General features: G+C 42.6%; 1 protein-coding gene and 1 long non-coding RNA gene across 5 annotated transcripts in view; one reads left to right on the forward strand and one right to left on the reverse strand.

Moving 5' to 3' along the window:
- Window positions 1-22,143, forward strand: part of TEX264 (testis expressed 264, ER-phagy receptor) — a 570,054-nt gene that overhangs the window by 329,090 nt on the left and 218,821 nt on the right. The window lies entirely within an intron of this gene.
- The window catches only part of LOC146797953 (uncharacterized), a 242,856-nt gene continuing 225,272 nt past the window's right edge, over window positions 4,560-22,143 (reverse strand). The window contains exon 5 of one of the 3 annotated variants that reach the window (XR_014968566.1): window positions 4,560-4,846. This is a non-coding gene — a long non-coding RNA (uncharacterized LOC146797953). The remainder of the gene's footprint in view (window positions 4,847-22,143) is intronic. The other 2 variants (XR_014968569.1, XR_014968568.1) reach the window with 2 other exon arrangements.

The following is a 22,143-nucleotide window of genomic DNA, read 5'->3' on the forward strand; positions in this document are numbered from 1 at the left end:
CCCAACGTGGACCAAACGTGCTGCTCCTGTATTGCAACCTCGATATCCTATCTGGTACTGCTCACAGGGGCCTCTACACGTGGTCCTGCTAACATACCTGCCGACTTTGGAACTGGGGTAACCAGGTTTGAGTCCCTGCGTCTGCTTAACATCTTGCTGTTATAGGCAACTCATTTAATATGGTGCATAAAAAAATATATATATATGACCGTGTGTAATGTAATCTGGTGCTCATGTAAAGTGTTCCAATGTCCTTGGGCTGAGCTCACGCTATATAAAATTGCAAAAACAAAACAAACAAAACCTGCCATTCAAGTATGGGGCCTACAACCCTGCTCCTAACAGCCTACTGGGACCAGTACACTAGGCTGTACTGATGTTCCTTAGTCCTACAGGAGCACCAGACCCACTTCTGCTGATCCTTTACTAGGGTTGCCACACAAAGGTAATGTAACTCAGTCCTATCGTGGACCAAGCCTGCTGTTCCAAGTCCTGGGACCTTCACACATAACTTTGTTAATAGTCCTCCATGCTGACCTGGTAACAGTGCTTTTACTTTGGTTGAACCACAGCCTTGCAATGCACCTTATTCCTGATGTGAAGCCTGTGCTAGCATTTGGTGCTCCATCGAGGATTCTGGTTTCGTCATATAGGTCTGCTAAAGTTCTTCAGTCCTGACATACATCATCGTTTGCTTATTCACCTGCGGGGAGCAGGTCCAACTCAATCGATGTACCATAAACAAGCTTCCCCTCTTTTATCCTTAGAGGGACTTCCAAGTGTCTTTGCACTTGTACCTCTTTCCCAATCGACAACACACTATCCTTTTGTCGTATTAATGCTTCACCTGCCCCAGTCCTGTAGTGAGACCTTTCAAGCAGATTGGCCAGTGTACCTCAATCTTGATGTGTGTCTTTGATGATTTAGCATTGTGAATTTACATGCTGCTTTACCGCTGTGCCTCTGAGCCTGACATCCTGCTCAAGTGGCAACTTCTGCAGCTCTTTTATTGTACCTTATTCCAGGTCTGAAGGCCCTCTTGTATTTACTGTGCCACTACCAGCACTGAGTCCACACTAATGAATCTCAGGTCTGAACTACAGCACCCCCTAATATTCCTGTAAAGTACACAAGAACAGCTCTTTCACTTCATCACCAGTCTGATTGCCCCAATGACAAGGCAACCCCGACTAGGGGATGAAGCACCTATGGCCGGATGCCGGTCCCAGCCTGTTGGGCTGGTGTTGGTGCCGTATGACGCTGCCGGCACCAGCCTACAAGACGCACAGGCATTGATCGCCAGGCGTGCGGGACCGCTAAGCGGTTAAAATCTTCCGGGTTGCCGGGAAACGGGTTAGTGCTAGAAATAGGGTGGCGGAGCAGCGAATCGGTCTCTTTTACCGCTTGCCGCTCTGGAACACAGAAGCTGCCGGCTTCCCTCACGGGGCATAGTTAACCTTTGTTTTTTCCTTCCCACCATCGCCGTTAAGCAGCGGTTAGTTGCTGGTGCTAATGTTTTCCTGTTGCAGGTTACTAACTGTTTTCATTTTCAGCTTCCAGGATTTAAGTGACATGTTTGTGTTACTGTTTGGTTCATGCTCATTTGTATTTAACCTCTTTTTCTTGCAGTGGAATCAGTGTTTGTCATACTTTATGGTAGCGACCTTGGTCTGTGGGTGAAGTCATGATTGGTGGGGCATTTACGGTCCATAGACAGCATCGTTTTTTCTTGGGATAGGTGGGGACAGCAGTTTCACAGGGCCCTGCAGGGGTGCTTCCAGCAAGTCGGCTACAGGGTGCAGGGGTGTTGGAGTGCACGCTGGCAACAGGCCTTTACGGCCAATCCCCGCACAGGTGTGTCGGTGCCAAAGCTAGCAGCACAGGCACTTAGGGGGGATATTGAGGGTGTAGGGGTGTCCTAGGTAAGTAACCTTGTGGGCAGACGTACGCCCTATGCAAGATGAGTCCAGGGGGACCTCACATGTTGAAAAAGTCTTGGTAACTTACCGTGCTCTACAGTCCTTCTTGCTTCTGGTGTCAAGGATTACTTGCTTCTCCAGAATTTGAACCCCATAAACATGTCTCCTAATGTACCTCAAGCCTGGCCTGCATCATTGTTTTTCTAGTTCATGGCAGTACCAACCCTGATCTGACACCCTACCCTTTGCCTTTTCTTTTGCTGGCTCTGCTCCTACTTTCCCAAGGAGATCTGCCCCATTATCCTTTAGTGTGATGCACGAGGCGGCGTCCCCAGGCTCCTCGACCTGCGTTTTGACAAGCCTGCTTGCCTAAGTAACAAAGCACGCTCCGACATGATGGGCTCCCCTCTCTGTGCTCCTGTAGGGCCTAGGGGGGGAGCGCAGATTTTTCTTCACGCTTAACCAGCCCAAGCTTGTAATGTAATGATTTCAAGTGGAGCTGTAAATTGCATTTTAATTGGCGTGACCAATTGCATTTCCACCAGCTTGGGGAGCCTCGGATACTGGGTAAATGTGAATGGCAGCCTCAGTATGATGTTACTTTGTGTAACGTTGGAACCAAATGAATTTATAGAAGACTGTCGGTGATTGCACAGGTTTGGGACAGCAATGCCCTTGTGCACGCACTTTTTGTAAATTAAAATGGGAGTCAAGTATAGAGTTTATGCCTCCAAGTAAATCACAGGTAACCTTTGTGGGATGGATTCATTCTAGAAAAAAAACTATGACTACATTATTCGTGTAGGCTCTTATATTGGGCAGTAAAACTCTGGACACGATGGCAGAGTGCTTTACAGAGACAAGACATGGAATACCAGTGCGATAACCAAAGAACATGTCGTAAACAAGATGGTGTTATCACTGTAGTGTTGGATTAGTGAAGATGAAACGCAGTAGATGGGTACAGATCACGAAAGGTCTTTTAGGAATGCTGTTTGAGGTCCATTTTAAAAGCAGTTATCTTTGGATTCTGGTGAGTATTGTATTTTTATTTTGATCGAGAGAAAATATCACCTCTTGATCTGGTTTTAACCCATCCTGCAGAGGTGGATCTGAACTGAGAACTTAATCGGGCGAAAGCTATTGAAATCAATCGTCTCATAGGGAAACTCCTCGCATCTTAAAGAACCCTTGGTTCGGCCAATCCACCAGTCGCATTATTTGTGCCAAAAGTTTGTTTGGTGCACTATGCTCGTTTAAAAGCTCACTGTATACTCCTGCTGATAAACTTTTGACTGTATGTTAAGTACATTTTTTTCATATAGGGCAGCATATTCAATTTCCGTGGTATTTTGCATGTGTTCGGTGTCACATAAGCCTCATCATAGGTTAATGCAAAGGAGGAAGTTCCAATAGGGACAAGGAGAGGGTTAGTTTCAATACTTTCCACCTCATCCCATCTCTGCATGTCCTTACATTTGGTCTAATAATGCTGACTGATCCTGACAGCCCTTTGTTCCTATGCAGCTCTCCTTGTCCACTTTGTACTCGGGAGACTTTGTATACTCACTCTGTGCCCGTGTTTACCCACTGTCCCTGTGACTGTTATCTGCAGGATGTGAGTTACCCCTGCAGATTTCCCCTTAGCCAGGCCCCCAGTGGTGGACCTTTCCCTCAACCTGTACGAGTGTGATCAGTAAAGCTGGGGTGGACATATGGTACCTGTAGCCGTGTAATGGATCTTATTGCATGATGTGTCACATAGTTGGTATCTGACTCTTTCTTTGTCACCATGATTTAAAATGACTAAACTTCCATATTTGCCTGAATACTATATTGCTGTCATTTACAAGTGTTTGCATGGCAGCACCTTAAAATGTCATCTGTTTGGAGTGCTTGGTGATGTCTTCTATTTAACTTCCATCTTGAACACATGCTTTGTTAGTGCGTGTTAGAGTGCTTTAATCCAGCTTCTTGCTATTAAATGAACACATAATTTGCTTTTCATAAACCATTTCAGTCGGTATGTTTTTTTTAAAAGTCCCCTCATCTGTAACATACTTTTATATGTGAAAGCCCTGAAGATATTGAAAGTATTGGCTACTGTTTGTTGACTCGCTATGCTGTTATTTCTTAAAACAATCAATATTTCTAGAAATACGCCAAACTTGAAGCAATAATATTGCAAGTACTCTAGACAGAATTGTCTTAATCTTTCTTTGTAGATTTTGTTAGTATTTATTTGCACTTTCTGTGGGGTGCAGGATGGTCCAGACTGAAGTCCTGCAATATCGGCAAGGCTTGTATCAAAAAGCTTCTTAGACCATTCATCTGTCTTCAAACAATTTACTTATGGGTTTTCCTGTCAGTTCGGGACTGAAGTCTTACCTTCCTGTGGTGCATTGTCTGCCTTTCCATGGATCCCACACTGACATTTATCCCTAGCCTTCACCCCTGCCACGTGCATGCTTTTGAACCATCTGTAATCTGCCTTGATGGACTAAACTACGAGTTCCAAGGGTTTTGTAACTCAAACCCACAATGTAGTGTTACTGATAAATGGAACAGAAACGCATCCTAAACTGGAGAATTCAAAGGCAGACTAGATTCATATATATATTTCCGTGTTTCTAGTTCCTCATAATACGACCTAACGACACAGCATCTTTCTGAAGCCTTTTATTAATAACATGCATTCATTTATTCAGTTGTTATTTGTGTACGTCTTTACTCTGGTAGAAATGGGTCAGATTAGAATCTGACTTTAGTAGAGACTGGATTTTGGAGCCCATGCACTTATCCTCCTGCTTCATCCCTATTAAAATCCCACTTCTTCTGGCCCCATAGTATCCAGGGTCTGACGGAGGTATTACCTCCTCCTCTCATAGGCTTGTATGTATGCACTTGGGTTCCAAACTGCTCACCACCTACAAAGCAATGACAAGTGAATATTACTTTGTTGAGATGTTTACTACACAGGTCTAATTTATTCACACTTAAAGAAATTTATGCATCAAAGTTAGCAACACCATAGAGCGATTCAACACAAGTACATTTGTACAACACTTAAATCTATCTAACATCTCCAGTCCATGCAGATACATCCGGGCAAAACAACCCCGAATCCAGCAATGGGGGTATAATCACAGGCCATCGGTCAATGTGGTGTGAGTCTCAGCACCACCCCAAAACAACAGGGAACGAGTGGAGCAGTGCCCAGCAGCAAAATCTGAAGCTAATGCCCCATGCCCTTCACAGCTAAACAGTGTCTGTAGCCTACACCGCAGCCCCTGGGGAAAGATTTTCACAGAATGAAGAATGTAGAATGGGAAACGTGAGTGGTATTGAGCCTTGCTTGCACACTCCTCACGTTCCTGGAATGGTGGGTTGTATAGTATTTTTTCTGCTGCAATATCAACAAGAGTCAAAATGCAGTAAAAACCCCAAAACGCCGACCCCAATGACAAGGTTCAAAATGACGTGCCACTTGAAGAGGGTGGTAGTGACTGAATCTGTGCTGAATTCAGATTAAGCTGGTTCACAGATCAAAAGTAGGCCTAGGTGTAATTTAAATTAGGGGCCCTTAACCATGCCTACATGGGTGGTGCAAAATGTGCCACGCCAAAGCCACTGGTAACATTTTGTACTTAAAATATATATTTTTTAAATCGTAATTTCCTTCCTGTGACTCACTGTTCAGAATTCCAAGCTGCCCAGGAAGTCTCAATAAGAGCTCATTTGAAACTTGAAGCCCAGTCAGGGCTCCAGGAGGTCAGGTATATCCTCTCGAATGTATCCATCTCTCACTCTGTGTGCACGTATACAGGCATGGGTAGTGCTCTGAAAAGCCCAGAGTGAGGACCCCGGGGAACTGGTTTCGATGCGCCATGTTGCAAAGTGCCCAGGGTGGGGTCGTGGGGAGGCCTCCTCTGCTTGCCTAGGATAAGAAGCACTCACCAGGCCCCAGGTCAGAGCCCCAGCAAGCCCGGGGTTGGAAGCCCGAAGCCCGGGGCTGTCTTCCTCGACCTGCTGTATTACACAGTGCCCGGGACTAGTTCCCTCCGGCTCGGGAAGGTCTTCCCTGCATGTCTGAATTCAGAAGCTCTGACTGGGCCCGAGCGAGCCTTGAAGTGGAAGACCCTGGAATTGAGCTCCATTCCCCGGCCTGTCGTGTCTCAAGGTACCCCGGAAAGGGACTGCAGGACCAGGAAGGCCTCCTCTGCTTGCCTGGGATGAGAAGCTCTGATTGAGCCTTGGGGTGAAAGCTCCAGGTCCTGGGGTCTGTTACCTGCCCCGCCCTGTCTCTTAGTGCCCCGCATGGGGACCCAGCTTGCCCGGGCTAAGAAGCTCTGACCGGGGCCCCAGGTCAGAACTCTGGCTGGCCCTGGAGTTGAAGCTCTGGGCTCCATTCTCCATCCTGCACAAAGTGCACCGGATGAGGTCCTGCAGGACCAACAAGATCGCCCCTGCTTCGCTGGGTTCAGAGGACCTGAACGGGCCGCAGGTCAGAGCGTGAGCGGAATTTCTTTTCAAAAGTCAGAGTGCAATCGGATGGCCGTCCTCTGGGCATCTGGTTTCTCAAAAACCCTGACATCTGTTCACGCTCAATGCATTCTTTTGCAGATGGTTGGACTGCCCTAGAAGTTCCAATGAGGACTCATTTGACTCTATAAGTCTAGCGCTCGCTCCTGGAGGTCAGTTACATTTTCACCAATGGCCCGCTCTCTCACTCGATGTGCATGGATTACAAGGAGTGAATGTAGACTTGCTCTGAATTAATAGGGCATTGAACCCTGGACCCCCTTGTTGTCGAGCCGTCCACTCCTGGGTGCCACCAGGGCCTGGGTGTAGTCCCTGGATTATAGCCAGCACGGTACTGTGACCATGATGGCTGACCTGGAAGTCGCGATGATGGCTCATTTGACTGTCCAAGCCCAACCAGGGTTGTAGGAGGTTGGATGTGTTCACTCCAGTGGCTCCTTTCACTTGGTGTGCATGGATTACAAGAAAAGCAAGCAACCTTCCTCCGGATTGTTAGGGACAAGGTGTGGGGTACCCCATTGCCCTCTGTTCTTTTTCTCCAGGTGCTGCAAGGGCCTGGACTGGCCCACCTGTGGTCCCAGGGAGTCTGTGGCTGCCTTCCAGCCCTGACGGATCAACTTTTCCTCCAAGCTTTGCTTTCTGGAGAGCAGGCAAGAATACAAAGCTAATCATAAGAGAACTCCACTAATTGTGTGGAGGAGGGAACAAGAGGCGTGGGGTTCTAGGAGCTAGCAGCCTCCAATACTAAATGTTTACCACAAAAGAGACGAAACTGTGGATTCCCTCCGCCCCTTCCCCCATGGGATAAGTTGTCCATTTAATTAGGGCTTCACCATTGGAAGCAGTTTAAAACAGTGAAGTGTGACCTACGCCACACTCACACAGTGGTAACATCTTACCAACATTTGGTAAGAACTGAGCCCCTTTCTTACTACTAGGTCCTGATGAATGCCATGGACCCTATTGGGCCGCTTTGGCAGAAACATGTCGACCATTCACTAGACGGTTAGGGGACACTAACTACCCCAATCACCGTCACATATATTTTAATATCATATAGTTTTCATTCACATTAAACAAACACTCCTGACTACTATAATGATTTTTAACCCCACTCACATATTCACGGGCCCCCACTTAGTCATTTAGAAGTGTATCCTTGTCGTCAAGTGTATGCCCGCCCTCCATCAAACGAAGGTTTTGGAGGGCGAGGACTGGTCAATGATGAAGCATGACACCAGGTGGTGTGTGAGACCAGTCCGTAACTTTTTGTGAGATGCCCACACTCACGACGTTCTTGTAACTCGCTTGGGTTATCACACTAGGAGCAGCTCTTTTGTGGTAAACAAGAATACAAAGCTGACATTTCCCTGCAGGGCAGCTTGCATGGGGGGGGCTGTTTAGCCAGCACTGTACTGTAACTGTAATGGATTGATCTGGAAGTCCTGGTGAAGGCTCAGGGCTTCCAGGGAGGTTGGATCTGTTCACTCTGATGACCCCCCTTTCACTTGGTGTGCATAGATTACAAAGAAGGCAGGTAGCCGTTCTCTGGATTATTAGGCACAAGACATGAAGGAACCCCTCTGGTCTTTTTCCCCAGGTGCTGCAAGGGCCTGGTCAGCCTGCCAAAGGATCCCAGGGACCTGGGTCTGTGGCTCCCTTCCAGCCCTCTCTAATGTGCCTTTCCTCCAAGCCTTGCTTCCCAGAGAGCAGACAGGGATGCAAAGCTGATATCCATGCGCAGGGCATCCTGCTTGGGGCCAGTTTAGCTAGTACTTACTGATTGGACACACTTGGTTCACTTAGGAATGGGCTGCTTGGGCAGCCTCAGCTGTTTCAAGCAAAGAGCTTCCATTTTGCCTAGACTGTCTGATTCAAGGGGCTGCTTTTTATTGGGGCCACACTGCTGAGAAAAAGCTAAGCAGCCTGGCAGCTTGTGAAGTGGTATGACCAGAGTGGAGGCGGTTGGGTGGTGCTAGTCTCAAATGCTGCTTGGTGGAGTGGGCCCTGCACGCTTGTCCGTTGCCCATCTCCACCAAGTGCATTTCTGCAGCAGTTCGGAATGACCGTTTCATGGGGTGGCCCTGGCTGTCCAGTCCAGATCACTGCACCTGTGTCTTGCTCAAACTGCACCTTGGCCCGCCTCTCCCTTCTGTTGTGGAACAGGCTAGGTTTGCTGGTGCCTGTGTTATAGCTTGACCACCTGCAAGCAAACAGAGGCTCCCGAGACAGGCTCCTGAGGAGTGTGAAGGTCGGTCCAGGACGGGCACATAGTACCTCCTCCTATCCAGCAAGTGTCTGGTCGATCTTGCCAGTAGCATAGGCTTGTCTCAGAAATTAAGCCATGCATGTGTAAGCGCACACAGCTGGTAAAGTGAAACTGCTAATGGCTCATTAAATCACTTAAGCTTCTTTTGAGAGGTCCATCTGCTACTTGGATAACTGTGATGTTTCTAGAGCTAATACATGCCAATGAACGTAAGATCTATAACTTCAGGATAATGATTGGGGCTAAGGGCTTGGTCGGTCAGACTTGGGTGCGAACCAGGGCTGCGTGCTGTTGCTGGACGAGGCATCTCATGGGCGGCGGCGAATCTGGACACGATCCAAGCCAAGCCTGTCCTGTGGATTGCCCCAGCTGCATTGGTTGCCTCTTCCCATGCCCCTCCCTGGGGCGCAGGGCTGGCATTTTGCCTCGGATGGCACTTATAAGCTGACTTACAACTGGTGCGGATCAGGGGAATCTGACTGTTTAATTTAAGCAAAGCATCGCAAAGGCCTGAGGTGGGTGTTGACACTGAATGTATTTTTGCCCAGTGCTCTAAATGTCAAAGTCAAGAAATTAATTGTAGCATGTAAAGAGCAGGAGTAACAAGGACATTTTAAAGGTAAAAGATGAGATAACAATAGACCTCAGAGAAACCATTTAATTTGTGGCCTCCTCAGCTAAGAGTGACACTATTGCATCAAGACTTGAGAATCTGCCTGATGTTTATGAGGTAAACAATAAACTTAATAACAAGAAAAGTGATTTCACCCAAAAAGTCACTTACTGGAAATATCCCAATTACAAATATAGCTGTGATCTATGTGGAGACATAATGGGAACTTTCAAAGAGCAGAGAAAGCAAGTCTCCAATGAACATAGAGGATTTTACCTGAAAACATATTGTTCAAAATGTGATAAGGAAGCCGAATTTCAAAACATTGCATGCCAATATGAGAAATGCAAAGGTAGAACAAAGAAAGGAGAGCTGCAATTCCTCTATAGATTCTGTAACCTCAGATTCGGAACAAAATGTGGAATGTCATAACAAGCAAGGCATGCACATCAGAATTACAAAATGATACTAGACTTGCAGTTTTAGCAAGCAGCAAACCATCCAAACTATTGTCAATAAAAGAATTACTGCTGCTAGCTGAATTGGAAAAATGATACTAAAACAAAAGAAATATTAATGCACTGATAGTTCTACATTTTGATAATAAAAACAGGAAACAAATTATAGAAAAAACAATGGATAAAAGAGATAAAAGTAGAAAAATGGCAAAGGATGTATTGCAAGCATCCAACAGCACTGTAAGTGACTCCAACAATGAACCTAAAGTATCAGTGGAAATAATAAGAGAAAGGCATAAAGACTTTATCAACAAAAAGCATGCGCCAAAAATCAGAAAATGTGATGATCTGAACAACAGATTTTCAGAAATACTCCCAAAATCCAAAGCATCACAATGCTGCTATGGACCTGATGGATGAAATTGTGACTCATATTTCAGAGAACACCAGCGATATAAGTCCTATGCCAGTCAATCGCAATGAACATACAAGTGAACCCAGTAAGGAGCTTATGAATACTGCTCAAGAGGAGCATCAGAATGCCTCAGTCCAAAACAACATATTAAATACAAGAAAAATGGAAGGCTCAATAGAAAGTATAAGAAAAGATTAGCAAAAGTAAAGGGCAGCTACAAGCAATACCAGACAATGTTCAAGAAAGACAAGAAGAAAATTGCCAGGATAATCACTGATGGTGCAGAAGATGCCACTTGCCAAATGAGTGTCTCTTTAAGAATCTTGAAGACATTTAAGTCAAGTATATATTGTTTTAAACATGTTTTAAACCCCACACCATTGTCTCACTTTTAGATTTTAAATATTCGCATTTGGTTATATTTTAAAGGAACAGTTGCTGAACACCAGTTGCACATGATTTAAGAATAAGGTTTTGGATAGATCCTTATGGTCTGATTACTTGTGCCACAGGGTCAGATGGGATAATTGTCACATCTGATCAAGTCAAACACCAAGATATTCAGAATGTATCGGGTGCGTTAATTGGAGTCTATCTAGAGTTTTGGCTGGAAATTGGGCCTAACATGCAGATTTCGATGCATACCGCACCAACACCAGTATATCGGGTATTTTCCACGTCTTTTTTACTCCTTAAACTCCAACAGGTTTGACCTGCCGAAATTCAAAGAGGAGTTTAGACTTTATTGCAAACAGTAGTTACCAGGTGCGAGACACATTCCCTACTTAAAATTGCAAGTTTGCACAGGGATCACAATGTAATGGGCCACTCATAATTAGGCTTATATAATGTTTGGCACATCTTTAACTTCTTAATTTGGTATCTTTAACTTCTTAATTTGGTATGATTACATTTGTTCTTAAGTATTGTTTGAACCTGCATAGGCCATACCTCATGTTCATCATTTGTATAATGATGTAAATGTTTTGAGTGAGATATCTCTTCAACTTCCCTTTTAAATGTTTTGGATTTCATGAGTCCTTCAAATATTCGTTTTGTCCACAGAGTTTCGAGCCAGTGGTGGTTGGTGTGTCTCCATGCATGAGCTTGTTGATCTTTGCTCTTTGTAAAAACGGACAGCCAATACTGTGTTTTTTAGGTCTCGCCTACCAGTCTACTTTTAGCTGTCTGTAATTGAAAGCCTCATGCAGCCCCATCCCTAAGAGCCTGCTCATTGCTTATCACTGCCGGGCGTTATTGTCACTCTTATGTGTTGCTTTCAATTCTACGTCTTGCCTTCCTCTTCTTGTGTTTGTCCCTCTTCCGAAGCATGGCCTCTTTATCATCCTATTGATTGACTGACTTGTATTCTTCCACTGCTCTCATTTAAGGAGATGCTTTTTTTTCTTTTTCTTTCAGCTCTGCATGCAATTGCCTGTGTTTTCTTGCTCTCTTGTGCCTCCCTTTCCGCAAACACCCACACGCTCTGTGAGGCTCTCTCATCCCTCCCCCCCAAGCTCACCCATTGCTTTCCCCACCACTCTGGCTTTTTAAATGTGTTTTCCCCATCCCACGTCCAACCTTAAGAGCCTCTGTTGCTCCCTTGCCCACCACTCACACCCTGTTGGTTGCCCCCTTCCACTCCTCCGTTCCTCCCCGAACCCCTCACATTCCGTGTTTTTTGTTAAATTCCTTTTTTTGTTCTTGGAGACCCAGATGCTGCACAGCATCAAATACCAAAAAGCATTGGTAAAGGCGATAGGTGTCGTAGGTGAGACCTATTATCTTTGCCAATGCTTGTTCGTTTTGTACATTGGTAAGAAGTGTAACTATTTTACAGTGTTTTTCACCAATCTGTTTTCTTGAAATTAAAAAGTGACCCTTCAAGATAACCAAAACTTTCTGCATGAAGGGTTGTTTGCTTAAATCCAGCCTGTCCGTCTTCTTTATTGTAATGTAAAACTTGTACATACTAGAACATTCATGTGTTAATCTTGCCAAATTGAACTACACACTAATTAATTTAACTCTCGGTACAAAGGTAAAAGCTTAGAGATGATTTTGAATAGTTAAAGACGGTGAGCTGTATACCGTGTGGAAAACGCTGTTCTGTTTTTTGCACCCGTCTTATTATTCTATTTGCAGTGTTTTTGGTACTGAAACGTAGCTCAATATTCTCAAGGTTTTGAAATAAAAGCAGCTGTTCCTCCCAATTATAAGATCCTTCATGCTGACTTTGCAGCAAAAACAGGTGGTGGTGGTGGTGGTGTTGCTAAGGTTTTCTTCAAGAGTAAATTCAGAGTTACTCTTTTTGAACCCCCTCTACTTCATGCTCCAAATAAATTTTATCAGATGTAGCAATTACACCAAAATATCCTGTTTGTGCTGCCTCGTTTGTCACCCTGCATGACGAGAACCTAAATACTCACATAATATTTATTGACTATATTGCTTCTTACGAAATTCAAGAATCCCTCTTCTTGTTGCTTGGTGATTTTGATATCTGGGGGGAAGATTTGATGACATTGAAGCCTACAGGAGGCCTATGCAGCTATTAACTTAACAACATTTGTAACAGGCTCCACAGATGGGAGAAGTCACTTCTTGCACCTGATTTTCTCCTCTAGGGAAAATACGATTTTCAATTCTACTCTTATTCTTCACTGGTCTGACTACTTTCGTCTGTCCCCACCCCCCTTCTTCCTGACAACAAGTATCATTACGGACAGGATCTTCCCTACTGCTCTTAAGTGGTCCTTATCCAAAATGCAAACATTTTCTCTCACAGATAGTCTTATTAATGCAACTCCCCTGTTTTTTTTGTATTTTTTTAAAGAATTTGATCACAATACTCAAACTTATAATAACTGGATTTACTCAACCCTTAATTTTCTTTCCATGCAGAAGTTGCCAACTACCAGGACAGGAGTCCCTCTGATGCTTTGAATTTCTCCTAGCTCTTAAGACACATAATCTACAAAACAAACAAGCATGGTAACTTTTGCAATGAAGTTAAGGCTGACTATGAGGCATCCCTCAAAAGCTGCAATTCAGCCATCCACACTGCAGAGCACACTTTTACCTCTCTCCCTTTTAGAATGCCAAAAATCAATTTTTGGAAGTCGTTCAACTTGCTAAAAACCTTAGTAATTCCGTTTGTAAATTCTCCACAATCACCCCTTCTCAGACACTACTCGATGTTATGTCCACCTTCTTTATTGATACAAAATAAGAAAATTATATCCTATTTTTGCGATTCACCAGTTCTTATATAAGGCCTTCATTCATTAGTGTGACATTACTGTAAATGATAACAAAGTCGATACTTTTTCTTCCCCACAACCAGTTTTGCATTATCTAAACTCACCCTCTTGGCCCTCCTAGAATCATTCAGTTGGCATCAACATCTATTGCTCCTATTCCTATAGAGCTATGCAACTTATATACAACTAACCTTACTATTCCTACAGTTCGGAACTGGGCAATAGTTCAACCGCGCTTCAAAATGCCCTCTGCCAATCCTGTGGTTATGGCAAATTATCACCCCCTCTCCTTATTGCCTCCTGCATGAGGAATTCCTGAATGTGCTCTCAACTTGAGACTGCGTGTTTTCTTCAAATCCTGTTTGTGGCTTGATTCTTCTCAAGCAGGTTCCCACCCAGGTCATGCTACTGTATAGGTCGTCGTTGGCACTCTAGATGTTCTGTGTGTGACAATGGATGTAGGGGATGTGCTGCTCTTATTCTTATAGGCCTCCCTACATTGTTTGAGACTGGCTCTCACCCTATTCTTCTATGATGTTTATCAGAGATTGTGGTGGGTGGCAGTGTCTTGACTCAGATGTCTTCTTTCCTCACGGACCATGCGCAAGTGGTCTCCGTTTAGCTTTTCATCACTTCTTTGAAACCTTTGTACTATGCAGAGGCATAACACAGGCCCCCTCACACCCCATGGTGTGGGTGGGAGGCACAAGCTCCAGGAGGCAGCACAGTATTCTGGCCGTAGAGCCCCGGATTGAGTCCGAAGGGGGCCCCTCCACATACCTTGCCGGGGTAGGGGGGGGTCAGTTTTCATTACGCCAGTGGTACTGTGGTGTTGTTCTGGATTCCGCCCTCAGTTCCACTCTTTTTAAAGTATGGGTTCTCCTCTGGCCATCCAGGTTCACTCTTCTGGGTTTCATTTATTTCTATTCTGCAGATGATACCCGATTGGATGTCTGAATGGACTGTGCTTACATTTATAGCTAAATTCTTCATTTAGTTTCCCCGAACTGATGCAGGTCGGTCATTCAGGCAATTTTATCCCTACACCTGACTGTAGTAACTGTGTTTACATGGGATATTCAACGATAACTCTTCATAACTTAAGATGGTGCAAAATGCTCCAAGAAGGCTACTATTAGGTCTTAACGGGAATCTGTATTCAGTCGGTTCATGGAACGGCACTGACTTCCACTTCATGAAATGTCCCTTTCAAATGTTTAAACATCTTTCATCGATCGATCCATTGTCGTAGCTTGTTTTTTTTAACAACATCTTTTTTCGTATGCAATCAAACTTCTTGCCAGCTTCCTTCCACAAATTCGGCGTTACTTCCAGTTTCCAAAATTGGCAAAACTTGCTGTGGACAAAACCTCCTCTTCTTGCTCTGTAAAGATATGGACATTTTTGGCTTTGATTCCTAAATAACAATCCAATCCCTCTCTTTAGCAAATAACTTAGAGAACATAGTTGTTTGCCTTTTTTATTTGGGATTTTCATCTTTGATCCTGCTGTCGCAACCCCATACTAACTGGATGCTTCTTGCACCTTAGTTTTTGTTAAAAATTCTTAACTAGAATATAAGACCCATAGATAGAGCAAACCGTCATCACACATTAATGCTGAGAAGCAGTTAATTATTCTGTTAACAAATATTGGAAGAATATTTAACAGTTGAAGAAAATACCCAACAAATTAAATAAGTAACAATCTAGCAGACGACTCTATTCTGTACATACTTCAGATTGCAACTAAAAATAATAATCAATTTAATGTTTTTTTCCTTTTAAAAGAAAGAGAAGAGGTGGACAAAAGAAAAAGAAAGTAAGAAAAGGTGTTGGCGAAACTTGCAAAAGCCTGAAGGGAGCATGACAGAACAATTAACAGATAGCCTATGATATAATTTAGAAATGAAAAGCCTGTTAAGTGTTTCTTATTATAGGCTTATGAATTCAGTAAGAAACAATAATGGTACAATACAGTAAAAGAGACAAAAGTTTAAAGAAATATAAAAATATTAAGGTGGAGAAAAAAATGTCACCAACTATAGAAACTGTGTCAGAAGAGTTATTTAAATAGGAAGTTACGGGCGTCCAAAGCACACCACCCCACCTCCCTTGGAGCACCATTTGAATCAATTATAAGTTTGATCAGTCCAATCTATGGTTATGGAAATTATATCCCACCATGTTATGTTATTAGTATATTTGCCATTTAATATGATGACCTGTAAAGCAATAGCAATTAGGAGATCTTCACTTTTACCAATGAAAAGATTATTAGACCAGATGGCTCCAATAAACTTTTTGTTTTTCTAAAGAGTAAATTACCGAACACTAACTGTTATCTTTTTCCTAACTTGTGTCCAAAACACTCAAATCTTACAACATTTAAAAATAATAGGCAAATGGTCACAGTTTTCTATATTACAGGACCTGTATTTGCTATCATTAGAAACTTTCATTTGAAATAGAGTTGGGGGTCATGACTAATCTGTGGTAAATAACGTTTGAGTTAAACTGGCTGAATGAGATATTGAGTGAATCTTAAATAAAGGCTTGTCCCAGAGCATGTTAGGAAACCTCAGCTCCAGGCCATTTTCCAATTATAATTCAACTTGGGTCTTAAATGGATTAGTGTCACATGCATTCAGGTTATTTGATATAGGAAGGAAGCTTTACCATTCATAGAAAATTATAGGTTTGAGCATGACTTGCTGCCGAAGGGTCAGGTATGGTTGGCTGATTAGATGCTATCAACAATATGACCAAATGAGTCCTGGACATCAAAGGTATGTTACAGTTCATTAAATGAAAGAAATTGATTGTCTGAATAAATTCGTTTACTTGGCAGACGCCTTTTTTATCCAGTCTTGCCAGTTTAATATGTTGTCATGCTTAATGTTATTATTTATAAAATGAATATTATGCTCTTAGAGGAAAGTCCTAAGTTATAAACCTCCAACTAAGGGTTCAGAAGGAAGGATTTGGCCAAGGAACACAAATGAATGACAACAGGGGTGGGAAATGCTATACTTTTTTGCATCATATATACCACTTGCTGAAGGGTGAATGGTTATTAAGGTATGTTCCATCCATTGCCATGCATGCTGACCCTTGTTAAATGCCGCTGACAGCTTGATTTAAAAAGAAATGCTGGTAGAGTAATTTTAGTTTTGGTATTGGAGAATAGTGATTAGCACTCTACAGAGTAATTGTCAGGGCCTGGGGCTTTGTCTTTTGAAAGTTTAGTAAGTGTAAGAGTATAATTCACTTGTCTTGATGTGTTTCTCTAATGGCAAAAGTTCAGTCATTCTTCTGGGTTTTTGAGTATGGGATTGAAAAAGCCATCCAGGTTGTCAGCCGGGGGATATTCCACAGTCTATAACTCAGTATAATGCTGAAGCATTTTATGACTTCAGAATCCTCGTTTCTTGCTATTAGTATCAGTGATAATACTGATTTCTACTTCTTGATATTGAAGTAATTACCCAGCACCTTGCCTTCTTTCTTTTGCCCATCATAATTCCTTGGATTGATTTTCAACTGAGCACTGCATTCCCCTTCACTAGATTTCTTATTAAGTTCCAGTTTTGCTTGGGTAAGGCTGACTCCTTATAATTAGAAAGTAATATTCATGTTCTAGCGCTTTTATATGTTTCAGAAGAACAGAGGATCCTTAAAGAGCCTAATTCCTTGCAGTTACGTAGTGATTCATCCTTTAACTTTCGCCTTGCGTGAATCCGATATAACAATAGGATTAAAATCTTGTGTTCTAGTAAAGTAAAAACAACTTGCACCAAATCATTCAAACCCCTCTCTAAATTACTTGTTCTGTAGCAAGGAGCAGTTAAAGTGCCACCTTTTTGAGCATGGGCTCCCAAATAACATATCACTCTTTACAATGACAGGGCCATAATCCAAGATTAGGAGGGCACTAATCTCGGCATTTATCATGGATTGATTTAGGTAGTAGCTAAGAAAGTGGTTCATTCTAGACTTAGAATGGAAGACAGATGAATAGAATATGTATTCCATAAGTTCTGAATTTGAAATTCTCCATACATCTACCAAGGACCCATTAGTTGAATGCAGTCACCACAGGCCACAACGCTCTCATTTGGCACAGGAAATTTGTTTGGTATCCACAGAATCTCAGAACTGCAAGTCAGCCCCATTAGGGCTATATACATGCACGTTAGGTAATGTACCACTGTATGAAATTGGGTTACTGGTGGAGGGGGGTGAAACCGTACTCAAGCATCAACCACATTCTCTTCAGGGTGAAACACAAACAAACCTCAAATTAACCTATGCCAAACCTCTGGTAGCTTGGCACAAACGTCTTCAAAAGTAACTTAGTAGAGGCAATGTGTAAAATATTTATGCAGCACTCAAACAGCAATAAAGTGAAAACACTACAAAATCACTACACAACAAAAATCCCATACCATTTTAGAAAGTAGAGTAAAATTTAATGAATTATCTGACACCAAAACAACAGAAATCCAATCAGTATAACCGGATATTTGCAGTTTTAAAGATTTAAGTAGAAATAGTGTTTAAAAGCACGATGCGCCAACTGTGGTTATCTGGTCGCGTGGGACCGGGACAAAGTCACCAGCTTAAGCCGTCCACGATGGAGCATGAGCCGGATACAGGGACCAAGTTAGGCCCTCTGAACAAAGTACCTTAAATCTTGGTTGCGGAGTGGTAATGCATTGAGAATGTGTCGTGCAGTGGTGGTTCAGAGGAGCTGCGGTGCTGCGATGCGAGTCCTGTGTCGATGATGCGTTGCACAACAGTGATTCTGAGGAGTAGGGAAGTCCTGCTTGGGGATGCATCTCACAGTGGCGGTTCCGATGCAGAGCTGCGAGGCGATGCATCGCGCTGCTTCGGTTCTGCTAGGACCACAGTTGGGCTATAGGAGCATCTTCAGGCACACTTCCAAGGGTCCAGGACTGGGGTGGCACCACTTGGGGGACAAGACTCACAGCTGGGAGTGTCCATGTGCAGAGTTCAGGGGGGTTGGATACTTTTCTGTCCCTGAAGCTCTTATCAAGAGGCCAGTCAACTAGCCTTTGGAGCCACTCTGATAGTCCTGGGCCCAAGATGCAGGTCCAGTCCTTCCCACCCAGGCAGCAGGACAGCAATCATTCTTGCAGCAGATCAGCACAGCAGTTCTTCTGGCTCTTCTACATGTCCAGATGTGTACTGACGAGTTGGGTCTGATGGTCCACTATTTATACCTGGTGTCCACTTTGAAATGGGAGAAACGTCTAGAATCCTCCTTTACAGAGGTGCCTGAAATCTCCTCCCCCCTGCCCTGGCCCCAGCTTGTCTGGGGTCACAAATGACTAGTGTGAAACACTTTGTGAGTGTGCTGAGGCAGAGTCTTTGTGATGTGCCAATGTGGTAGGTGACCGCTCTGCCCCTTATCCAGTCAGAGATGGCCCATCCAGCTAATTCCAATTTCCCCTTTGTCTCACTGTTTGGGAGTAACACACAAAGACCAGCTTGTCAGCTTCGCCTAGTCATGTAACCCAGGATAGAGGCTGCTGGAACCAAAATGGTTGGAACAAGAAAATGCCAACTTTCTAAAAGTGAAGTTTTCATAATTGTGACTTAAAATTCAACTTTACCATTAAAGAGGGGTTTAAATTACAATTCTTTAGAGACCAAACTCAGCATTCCTACCCCCTCCCAATTGAAATTTATCATTTGTTAAATGTAATAAGGTAACCCAATGTTATCCTACGGGAGAGGTAGTCCTTGCTATAGTGAAAAACGAATGTAAGAGTTTTTCACTATTATTTAAAGGTAAAAGTACATATCCAACTTTTTAAATACACTGTACCCTGCCCTTTGAGCTTTTTAGGCACTACCCTAGGGATGACATATGTATTACAAAGAAAGTTGTAGGTCTGGCAAAGGTTTATTATCTTCATGGAATTGATATATTTTTCAGTTAAGAGGGTTTGTTGTAATAATGCAATTAGATATTTCATCCTGAACAAATGTGCATGAACTCTGTTTCTTTATAGGATTATGCAGGCTCCTAAGAATTCATGAGACATCACAAAGACTATTCATCATGAAGAGAAAAAATAATATGTATATAGAATCAGGTTCGAGTATAGTAAATATGGCTAAAAAGAAGACAGGCTAACAAGTGGGAAACTATGAGGTAGTATAGATTCCGTACGGTAATAGCAATAGAAAAAAAGTATAGAATGTAGAAAGAGAGTCAGAAAAGAAACCCACCGAGGGTAGGTAAGATGATATGGTAAGAAGTTAAAACGACTTTAATCAAAGAGCATCATTGTAGGTACGAAAACTTTGGAAATGAGGAGTGGTGAGGGAACTAGAGAAAGGACAACAGTCTTCATGGCACCCATATGGAGACAAAGTAAAAAAATGGGAGAAAGAGAACAACAATCAAGGCGTACATTTGATTATCAAACAGGTGGACTTGCCCTAGCTTAAGTAGGGATGCGAAAGTGATGACTCTGAGAAGACATGGTACATTTGATGGCAGACAACAGAGAGTGAAGTGTAATATACTCATTGACACTGTCAAACATGGAGACATCCTGGGAGAAACGTACCTTTTTACCCAGACCAAAGCATTTGCTTCTATTGTTTTGAAGAAGAGAGGACTCTCATTAAATCAGTAAACAATAGAAAAAAAACTACGATACCTTGAGGAATGGATGAACCATTCAGCAAGATATTTGAACAAATGTGATGATTCTATGAATGTTGATAATGGGAAAATCAGGCAATCTGAAGATTTGGGGAGCTGTGGTTTTCAGAAAGGATGTCATTTCTGAGCATTTGGCACCCTTAGAAATAACATACATTTTAAAATTATTCCTCTTGTTTTGATTTCCAAGTCCTCAGTTTATTTTTTCAGAAAGGCATTTTCTTTAGCTATTGAGTTCACTTTAGCCATGACATCCTGAGCTAATTCTAATTATTTGTCCAATTTCAGTTCCTATTGGTTAGATAACTTCATCTGTATTCTGTAAAAAGTAGTGTTTTGTCTCTACTTCAAATGGTTTAAATTTGTAAATTTCTCCATAATATCTTTTAAGTTGAGCAAGAAAAGTGACTTTGTAGGTGATCCTGGGTCTTTCTTTGGTCTTTTGTTACAGCCCCAAAGACCTCTTTTCTTGAACTTGCGGCCTGTGCTGACGAAATAATGGGTTTAGGAATGGCAGATGCCTAACCTGACTGTAGTTTTTAGGTGTGGAATTTACCACTATTGCAATTTCCCCTCTTTGCAAATATTTGTGAGCAATATTTTAGCATATGAAAATCAACTTTCTGTCACTGCGTTTAACATATTTTAATGATCCCTTTCAATTAAATAAATGACACTTTTATTGCTGCCATACTGCCACTTAATGCCCAGTAAATAGGATGTGGTGAACAGCCACGAAAATAATTAGCAATTTCTGCTTTAGACACTATATAACAATTAATAAATTCTAAGTTGCTGCTTGTTCATTGGGTCCCATTCCAATGTAAGCTACCTATGTTCCCAGGACTTTTTGTTCTCTATTGAATCACAATGTCACTAATTGGCGGTATTTTAAAAGAGTCCAACAAAAGAGTCCCGGCAGTGAGATCGGGCTCAAGGGATGTATAAATATATAAATTATGTCGCATTCTGGAGACACTGCATCTCCCAAAGTGTTTATTTAGATGCATGCTCTTTTAATTTTATTTTTATCTTTTATAATGGCAGCCGCAATGGGTCAAACTGATCAGCAGCATGAAGGCGAGTTACTTCAAGGCCGAGCAGAGTTCTGAAAATCTCAACACACCGTTCCCCAGTCATTCTGCCACCTACTGGCTAGAGCGGTCATCTTGAAGCTGATGAACCTTATTCGAGTCTTGGCAGGGACGGGCAACAGCCTGTGATTCTGTGCAAATCACTTAATCTCCCCGTGCCTAGCAAAAAAATTAATATGTCCATCTTTAACGCAACTGATACTTTCGGGTCTACTTCGCGCTATATAAAACTCTGAGGAAAAAAATATATATAGATCAAGTCACAACCCCTGCAAGCACTTCATCAATCCTCATTTATTCATTAAGTGAAGCCAACTCGCAAAAAGGAATTTGAAAACTGACTGCTAGTTGAAGTTTTTGTCTAAGTCAATGGATTTTGCATGGGTCTTATATCTTCTACCTAGAAAGCAAGTTGGACGCCAGAAGTGCTTTGTTATTTTTGCTATTAATGAAAAAGTGCATATGGGTCTAAAAATCAATACTTTATTAACTTTGGCAGCAAGGGGTTCGTAATTGCTAAAGAGACAATATTCAGATGAATCGTTGTTCTCTTTATGCTTCGAGGTTACTATTGATCATGTGGGTAAAATCGATATTCTCTGTTTTTGTAAGAGACAGTCCTTTAAACGAGACCAATAATGCTGATGTTCTGACTTCTCTTAACACCTGCATATGGTGCCACGAAGTATTATTTTTGTAATTGCAGACAAATTGCCCCACTTAACTTCCATACGCTCACTGAGGCTTCCTGTGTGGAATTCATACGACATTTGGCTGAGCAGTTAACCAGAATCTCACTTTTTATCCGAACATCTTTGTTGCATTATGTTTTTAATGGACTAGAAGTAATGCTTTCGAATTGGATTCT

This window comes from Triturus cristatus, chromosome 9, assembly GCF_964204655.1.
Source record: "Triturus cristatus chromosome 9, aTriCri1.1, whole genome shotgun sequence".
Taxonomy (NCBI): domain Eukaryota; kingdom Metazoa; phylum Chordata; class Amphibia; order Caudata; family Salamandridae; genus Triturus; species Triturus cristatus.